Source organism: Humulus lupulus, chromosome 2 (genome assembly GCF_963169125.1).
Source record: "Humulus lupulus chromosome 2, drHumLupu1.1, whole genome shotgun sequence".
NCBI classification, from domain to species: Eukaryota; Viridiplantae; Streptophyta; class Magnoliopsida; order Rosales; family Cannabaceae; genus Humulus; species Humulus lupulus.
Genome location: NC_084794.1, coordinates 200420205 through 200428595, shown reverse-complemented (window position 1 = coordinate 200428595; position 8391 = coordinate 200420205). Strand labels below are relative to the sequence as shown.

General features: G+C 38.1%; 1 non-coding gene across 1 annotated transcript; it reads left to right on the top strand.

The window, feature by feature from the left end:
* The first annotated feature begins 7423 nt into the window (after nucleotides 1-7423).
* Nucleotides 7424-7530, top strand: LOC133820285 (small nucleolar RNA R71). The gene has a single exon (XR_009886705.1). It is a non-coding gene; the product is annotated as a small nucleolar RNA R71 (small nucleolar RNA).
* Nucleotides 7531-8391: the final 861 nt, after the last annotated feature.

Here is an 8391-nt window from a genome sequence, read left to right as displayed (position 1 = left end):
TCACTAGTCTCCACTAATATATGCAACACATGCTCAAGAATCAATAGGGCTTTGTGGCTTGTAATGGACGACTTAGGTACATGTAGATGAGATAGTCAGTTAAGCTCAACCAAACCACAAGCATATAAACCAAACAACCCATTATGACAGCATAACAAACCCAACACCCCATTTCCTTTGAGATTGAGAAAAGGAAAGTCATCATCATTTTTTTCTTTCCATTTTTTCTTTTAGCAGTGGCACTCCTCCAAACTTATTTATATTCATGGTTATGACCCAAGGGAGTGCAAACCTTAATGACAATTTTTTTTTCTTCTTTTTCTTTTTATCTTTTTTTTAATAGATAATTACACCTTTTCTCTCAACACAATGCTCACCATTAACCCCATTATAGATTCCCAAAATAAATTTATATGCTTATTAATTAGTTTAAGGGAATGGAAACATTTATAGGGTTGATTAAGGAAAAAAATTGTGTAAGATCAAATGGTATCGCCTTAGGTTCAAAATAGGGTACGAGGGTTATAAATTTTTACATGGTTGGCTTGAAAAGTTCAAACGTTCCAAACAAAATGTCTAAATCATTTTTCTAAACATGAATTTTCTATGATTTCGTCTCAAGCAGCAAGTGATGCAAATTCTAAAATATTTACCATTCAATAGTTCACATTCCCAATTCAACATCCATAGAATACACAATTGCAAGAAATTTATAAATCATGGCTCAAATGTCATTATGCTTTTAAATCAAAGCTAATCAAAAAAATAATCTCACTAAGCACACAGATTTACTACAATTTCCAAATCATCACTCATATAGCATGGCATTTAGTATCATCAACTCAGATTACAACTTGACTCACTACAAATCTAACACAAAACATCAAAACAAATACAACTAAAAAACTAGACAAACAAACAAAAAAAACTCCCCCCCGTCCCCAAACTTAAATGACACATTGCCCTTAATGTGACAAAAATAAAATAAAAGGAAAGAAGACTTACCCAAACTGCGACACAACATCAATATGGAGGCAGGGGCGGAGGAAGCTGGTATGGATGAAACTCTGGCGGGTACCGAGAATAGTGCTTCTCCTCGTCATTCAAAGTCCAACGGTGAACCAAAGTGTTTAGATGATCCACATGGTTATACTCATATCACTCCATTGGCCCCAATAGTTTTTCATGTGATTGTTTTGTTGAATCATGTAATTCAACTGATTGTGAGTGTACTAAGTATAAGGGTCAATGGGACCACCTATTTCCAGCGGAGTATCTTCATGCATTGGCTCATCTTCATTCTCATCATCTTGGACAACATTCTCTTCTCCATCTTCATCTCTTCTTTGACGTACCCTTGGCCATCACTCGCCAGCCTTGGGCACAGGTGTAGGAGTGGGATACTTATTGACTATGATCCTAGTGATCGGGGGTTAGATCCTCCCCTTAATATCACTATTAAGTGTTGGCACTCCATAGGTATAACCCAAATCAGTGATACAAGATCTGTGCCCCAAGCCTCTAGTAGTGGTAAGGCGACAAGTAAAAGTGATACTATTACGGGTACATCTAAGCATGATCCATTGAAATATTAGAAAGATGCGTTGAAAGGATCAAGTGAGCACTCACAAAGTACATCCAAGCATGAGCCACATTATTAATTTGACACAGATACATGCATTTCAGCACGTCCTGTGAATATGTGAAGTGTGCCCCAGGATAGGCCACAGTCTCCACCACCTCAACATAATTGATTTCAGACTTGGCAAAAACATTAAACTCATCCTCTTCTACGGGTTAACTCGGAGCCTCATACAAATAATTGAAAGAGACTGACCCTATCGACACCTGCTTTCCCCTCACAAAACAGTTTTGGTTTGTCTACTCACGGTAGTTTGCATAAAACACCGGCTTCTCCAATATTTTTCACATTGTCTATCCATTGTCTTTGCATAATAATGGCCCTTATAGGCTCATACACCGGGTCCTCTAGGGTTCATTTTCAATTTCCATACCCCTTTCTGGAACCAATGATCGGGCACAAAATCTGTTATATCTATCTTGAGCCTTTTTGCTGACAAACCTCTTATTATCATAATTAGCCTACAGATTTGGCGGGCCCCTAGAGGACGATGTCCTAGATGTTGTTCTTCTTGAAGGCATGATGATCTTCAAAATGACTAAAATTTCCTATCGAAAATTCGGCAACACCTCCCCTTATTTTTCAGTGGCCCAAAACAGTATAATTTAGCTCCAATCCACACAATAGAACCCCAACAATGTTAACCACAACCAATCTCCACAGAAAATTCTACAAAAAGTCTTTGTCTCCACTTCTATAGCATAAAAATTCAAAGCAAACAACGATTTTATTGGAATTACTCACTTGAATGAGAATCCCACTTGGAGTGCTTGACTATGTCCAATCTTTCAGAAATTTCAATGACCTGTGGAGGCTTTTTCAGGATTACAAATTTTAGGATTTGAAATGTGGGGTTGAAATGAAGGATTTGAAGAGAGTGGGAAGGAAATTAATGGAGAAAATAGTGGTTTATGGAAGATTTTAGTGGTGGATTTGAAGGAACTGGGGTAGGAGTGGTGTAGGTGGAGAAAGAAGATGAAGAGAAAAGAAGGGTGGTGAAAAATTTGAGGAAAAAATGGGTTTTTAAAACCTATCCTTGAAGTAGCGTCGCGACGCAGTGCATGGGGCGTCGCAGCTCTATTTTCAAAATTCAGAATTCTCTCGTTCCAGGTGTCGTGACTCCCGTTTAGGCGCCTTAGCGCTTCAATACATCTAAAAAAATCAATGTCTCTGCAATCCCATTGCGCTGCGGCTCAAATAGTGGGCGTCGTGGCCCTAAATGTAGCCTTAAAAACCCCCAGTTCTCTAACCTCCTCAAGGACGTGACTCTGTAGTAGAGGGTCGTGGCTCATGATTTCCATGCTTTTACAAAATTACAAACCTAAACTAAAATGTCAAAAAGAAAATTAAAACAAAAGCAGTTAAAATAGTTCATAAATCCAAATTAAAATAACAATGAAATAAAATATTGGGATGCCTCCCGATGTCGCTATCGTTAACATCATTTCGTCGGAAACTGAACTCCTTTTCAGATTTGCGCCCAGAGGATGACGAAATTGGCTTGATTGTATGGACCACCCAAGTATGGCTTCAAATGTTGCCAATTTACTTTGAAATTACCAGTCTTTTCACTATGCACCTCTACTGCACCATAGGGAAAAACTCTCACAACTATATAGGGACCCAACCATCTTGATTTGACATTTCCTGGAAACAACTTTAACCTTGAATTGAATAAGAGAACCTATTGCCTTGGTTGAAACTCCTTTAGAACAAGGTTCTTGTTATGCCATGCCTTAGTGTGCTCCTTATAAATCTTTGCATTCTCATAGGTCTGAATTCTTCTAATTCATTCAATTGTAGCAACCTTTTCTAATCAGTGACATTCATGTCCATGTTTAACTTCTTCATAGCCTAAAAGGCCCGATGCTCTAGCTCAATAGGTAAGTGGCACACTTTTCCAAAAACTATCCTATAAGGTGACATACCAATGTGGGTTTTGAATGCGGTTCGATAGGCCCAAAGTGCATTGTCAAATTTCTTGGACCAATGTTTCCTTGAGCTATTCACTGTCTTTTCAAGTATGCTTTTGACTACTCTATTAGAAATTTCAGCTTGACCATTCGATTGAGGATGATAAGCCAAAGCGGTTCTTTGACAAACTCCATATCTAGCACACAAGGAAACAAATATTTTGTTGCAAAAATGACTCCCTTCATCACTTAGAATAGCTTGGGGAGTTCCAAATCCAGTGAATATATGCTTGTGGAGAAAATTAAGAGCCACCTTACCATCATTTGTAGGAGTCGCTGCTGCTTCCACCCATTTAGAAACATAGTCCATATCAAGAAATATCTACTTATTATTATGCAATGACAGAAAAGGGCACATGAAATCAATTCCCCATACTTCAAATAATTCCAGTTCCAAAATAACTGTCAAAGGCATCTCATTCCTTCTTGAAATATTATCGGTTCTCTGGTATCGATCACATGGCTTCACAAATGCGTGAGCATCATTAAACAAAGTTGGACAATAGAATCCACATTGTAATACCTTAGCATCTGTCCTTGAACCCCCAAAATGACCAACACATTGAAGAGTATGGTAGTGAGTTAATATAGAATCTCTTCCTCTGGCACACAACGATGAATAATCTGATTGACACATTGCTTGTGGAGAATGGGTTCCTCCCAATAGTACTGCTTCACCTCCGAATATAATTTCTTAAGTTGCTATCTAGATAATTCAGAAGGTACAATGTTATTAGCTAAGAAATTAACATAATATGCATACCAAGGCACCATGAGAGTATCAGTCATTGTAAACAATTGCTCATCAAAGAAATCGTCATTGATCTAGAATTCTTTAATGCTTGGGCTCTCTTCTACTTTAAGTCTAGACAAATGATTAGCAACCACGTTTTCTATCCCTTTTTATCTTTGTTTTCCACATCAAACTCTTGCAGCAATAAAACCCATCGAATCAACCTAGGATTGGCATCCTTTTTGGTCATAAGGTGTTTGATTGCAGAGTGATTAGTGTAGACAACTACGTTATTCCCAATGAGATACGATCTGAATTTATCGAAAGCGAGGACTATGGCCAAAAATTCCTTCTCTGTATTGGCATAATTCAACTAAGCGTCATTCAAGGTCCTACTAGCATAGTAAATGGTACGAAATACCTTGTCAACTCTTTGTCCCAACATTACTCCCACTGCATAGTCACTGGCATCACACATAAGCTCAAAAGGTAGTCCCAATTTGGTGCACCTTAAAAGCATGTAGGCACTCTTCATTAAAGTAAAATGACACACCATTCATTAAAAGAGCTGACATGGGCTTTGAAACATTGGAAAAATCCTTGATGAACCGTCTATAAAAGCCTGCATGACCAAGAAAACTCTGAACTCCCTTAATTGAAACCGAGGGCGGTAGATTCTCAATTTTAGAATCTTGGCTCGATCTAGCTCAATGCTCCTGCTTGAAATTTTTTGCCCAAGAATGATACCCTTATTTACCATCAAGTGGCACTTCTCCCAATTTAGCACCAAGTTAGACTCTTCACACCTTTTCAGAACCAACTCTAAGTTTGCCAAACAGTTATCAAAAGACGACCCAAAAACTGAGAAGTCATACATGAAAACCTCTATGTTCTTTTCCACCATATAAGAGAAAATAGCCATCATACACCTCTGAAAATATCGCTGGCGCATTACACACCCCAAATGGCATTCTTCTGAAAGCAAATGTACCATAAGGACAAGTAAATGTCGTCTTTTTCTTGATCTTCTGGTGCAATAGCTATTTGGTGGTACCCAAAATAACCATCCAAAAGCAGTAGTAATTGTAGCCCGCCAACCTATCCAACATCTGATCAATGAAAGGCAACGGAAATGCTCTTTTCGAGTAGCCTTGTTCAACTTCCGACACTCAATAAAAATCCTCCAACCAGCCACTCTACATGTTAAAATAAGTTAATTATTTTCATTTTTAACCAACAGCCAATAGACAAAGATGAAGACACAATCATCAGTAGAGTTTCATTGTCTCCAAGATAAGCATATTTCAGATGGTTAGGCAGTGACTTTAAGTCTAGAACTAGAGGCTTCTCAATAGAAGGCAATGATCTTTTTGGCCCCTTTCCTAACTCTTCAATCTTTTTTTTCTGTTCAAATGCCCATTAGTATTTATCTAGTGCAAATAACCCATAGCCTCATCACTATTTTCTTCACTCACATCACACTTGGTTAGGCTCAACTCGAGAGGATCGTCAACTACTTTCATGGCATTGAATACATTGAAACCACTTCATCTCCTTGAACTCTCAACCGAAGCTCTCCCTTTTGAACATCAATCAGTGCTTACCCCGTAGCTAAGAAGGGCCTTCCAAAAATAATAGACACATTTGCATCCTCTTCCATGTCAAGTATAATAAAGCTGGTAGGAAAAATTAACCTATCTACCTTTACCAACACATGTTCAATGATACCCTGTGGATGCTTAACAAAACGATCCGCCAACTGAAGGGTAACTTTAGTAGGCCTTGCCTCTTCTAACCCAAGTCTGTATAAAACTAATAGCGATGTCAAGTTAATACTATCCCTCAGATCACACAAGGCTTGCTTACAGTCAATGTTCCTAATAGTACAAGGTATAATAAAGCTCCCTGGATCTCTAAATTTTTGTGGAAGCTTTCTTTGAAAGATATCACTGCACTCTGTTGATGCCACTGTCTCATAATCACCATCTTACATTTCTTTGATAATATCTCCTTCATGAACTTGACATAGCTAGGCATTTGATCCATAGCCTCTAAGGGGATATTGATATGCAATTTCTTATATATTTCAAGGGACTTTGCAAACTGCTTATAAAGATTGTTCTTACAGAGCCTCTGTGGGAAAAGAACCTCGACGTGATGCTCTATACTCACTGGAGGTGCCACTGTTCTTTCTGATTTGTCTTTAGTACCCCTCTCTTCATTGGTCTTCTTTTCCACTGTGCTCGGTGCCTATTGATCTTGAGTCTTCTCAACTGACTGCTCTGCTCAACGTCCTGAATATTGTGTCCCACTTCTCAAGGTAATATATTGGCATTGTTCTTTAGGATTCACTACAGTAGAACTAGGTAATTCCCCTTGAGCTCTGTTTGTCATTAAACTAGCCAGCTCACCATTCTGAGTCTTAAATTTTATAATAGATGCCCTTGTTTCAATCATAAATTTATTCAAAATGTTAGACCGAACTTCAGGTTTCCTCATCAGAGGTTGCTGCTGTGATGGTCTCGCCTATGACTGATGAAATCCAAGAGGAGGCTGTTGGAATGGTTGCTAGTTCTGCTGGAAAAGCTGCTGAACTCCTTGATTATTTTTCCAAGAGAAGTTAGGGTGATTCTGCCACCCTTGATCGAAGGACATTGAGTAAAGGTTGTTGGGTGGTCTTGTAAAATTTCTTATGGCTTGAACTTGCTCCATAGGAAGTTATTCATATCCATTACAGGACACTGATTAAGTGGATGAGCACTCCCACACATTTCACATACATTTTTCAGTTTCATAGCCCGAGCTGAAATATTATTCTGTTGTAACTGCTTTGTCAAAGATGCCACTTAAGCTGTAAGCATAGAGATGACATCCAATTCAAGTACCCCAGTTACCTTCTTTGTGTTCTCTTGCTCAGTAGGCCATTGGTAATTTCTCATAGCCATTTCCTCTAGTAGCTCATAAGCTTCATTACCACTCTTGCTCATGAAAGCACCACCTGTTGCTGCATCTATGATTGTGCGAATAGTACCACACAAACCATTATAAAAGTTGCGGACCAGCATCCACTTCTCAATTACATGGTGGGGAGACTTCCTTAATATCTCCTTAAAGCATTCCCAAGAATCATATAAAGACTCCCTGTCATTTTGATGGAAATTATTAATTTCACCTCTCAAATTTGCAACCTTTGCTAGAGGTAAAAACTTGACAAGAAACTTTTGAGCTAGCTCCTCCCATGTAGTGATCGATTTGGCTTGCAGCAAAATTAACCAACTATTGGCTCAGTCTCTTAGGGAAAATGGAAATAATCAGAGTCTGACTGCATCATATGTCACCCCATTCATCTTGAAGGTATCACCCAATTCCAGAAAGTTAGTGACATGCAGATTAAGATCTTCTGTAGGCAAACCCCCAAACTGAACAAAATTCTGCACCATCGTTAGAATTTCCGGTTTAATTTCAAAATTGTTAGCGACAACAACTGGAGTTCTAATGCAATCTTGCACTCCTGAGACAATAGGGAGAACATAGTCCGTCAAAATTATTTTCCCAATAGCTTCATTCCCCTGATTTCCTTGATTCAAAGCCATGGTATTCTTATCTTCCAACTTTTTCTTCTTACGATTCTCCTTGCAAGTCTTCTCAATCTCAAGATCAACAGACACTAGTATTGCAACACCTTGACGTCACATAAACTGAACTTGTTTCCAGAATAAGAAAATTGAGAAACAAACCAAGTTAGAAAAATTGTTAAATAAAAACCAATTTAGAATAACAATTAACTTTATTGATATTAATAACACAGTCCCTGGCAACGGTGCCAAAAACTTGTTGTGAAAAATCCAATATGCAAGTATACGCAATCGTTAACCAAGTAATATAATGAAAGTAAAGTGTCAAACCAACAAGGATTGTTTACTAAGTACCAAAAATAAACTATTATTTCTAATTGCTCTAATGAAAAGAAAGTTGCAGAAAGCATTTAACTAAGTAAAATGCAATTAACTTCAAGAAACTAGAAAAACTCAAAACAAGTTTAA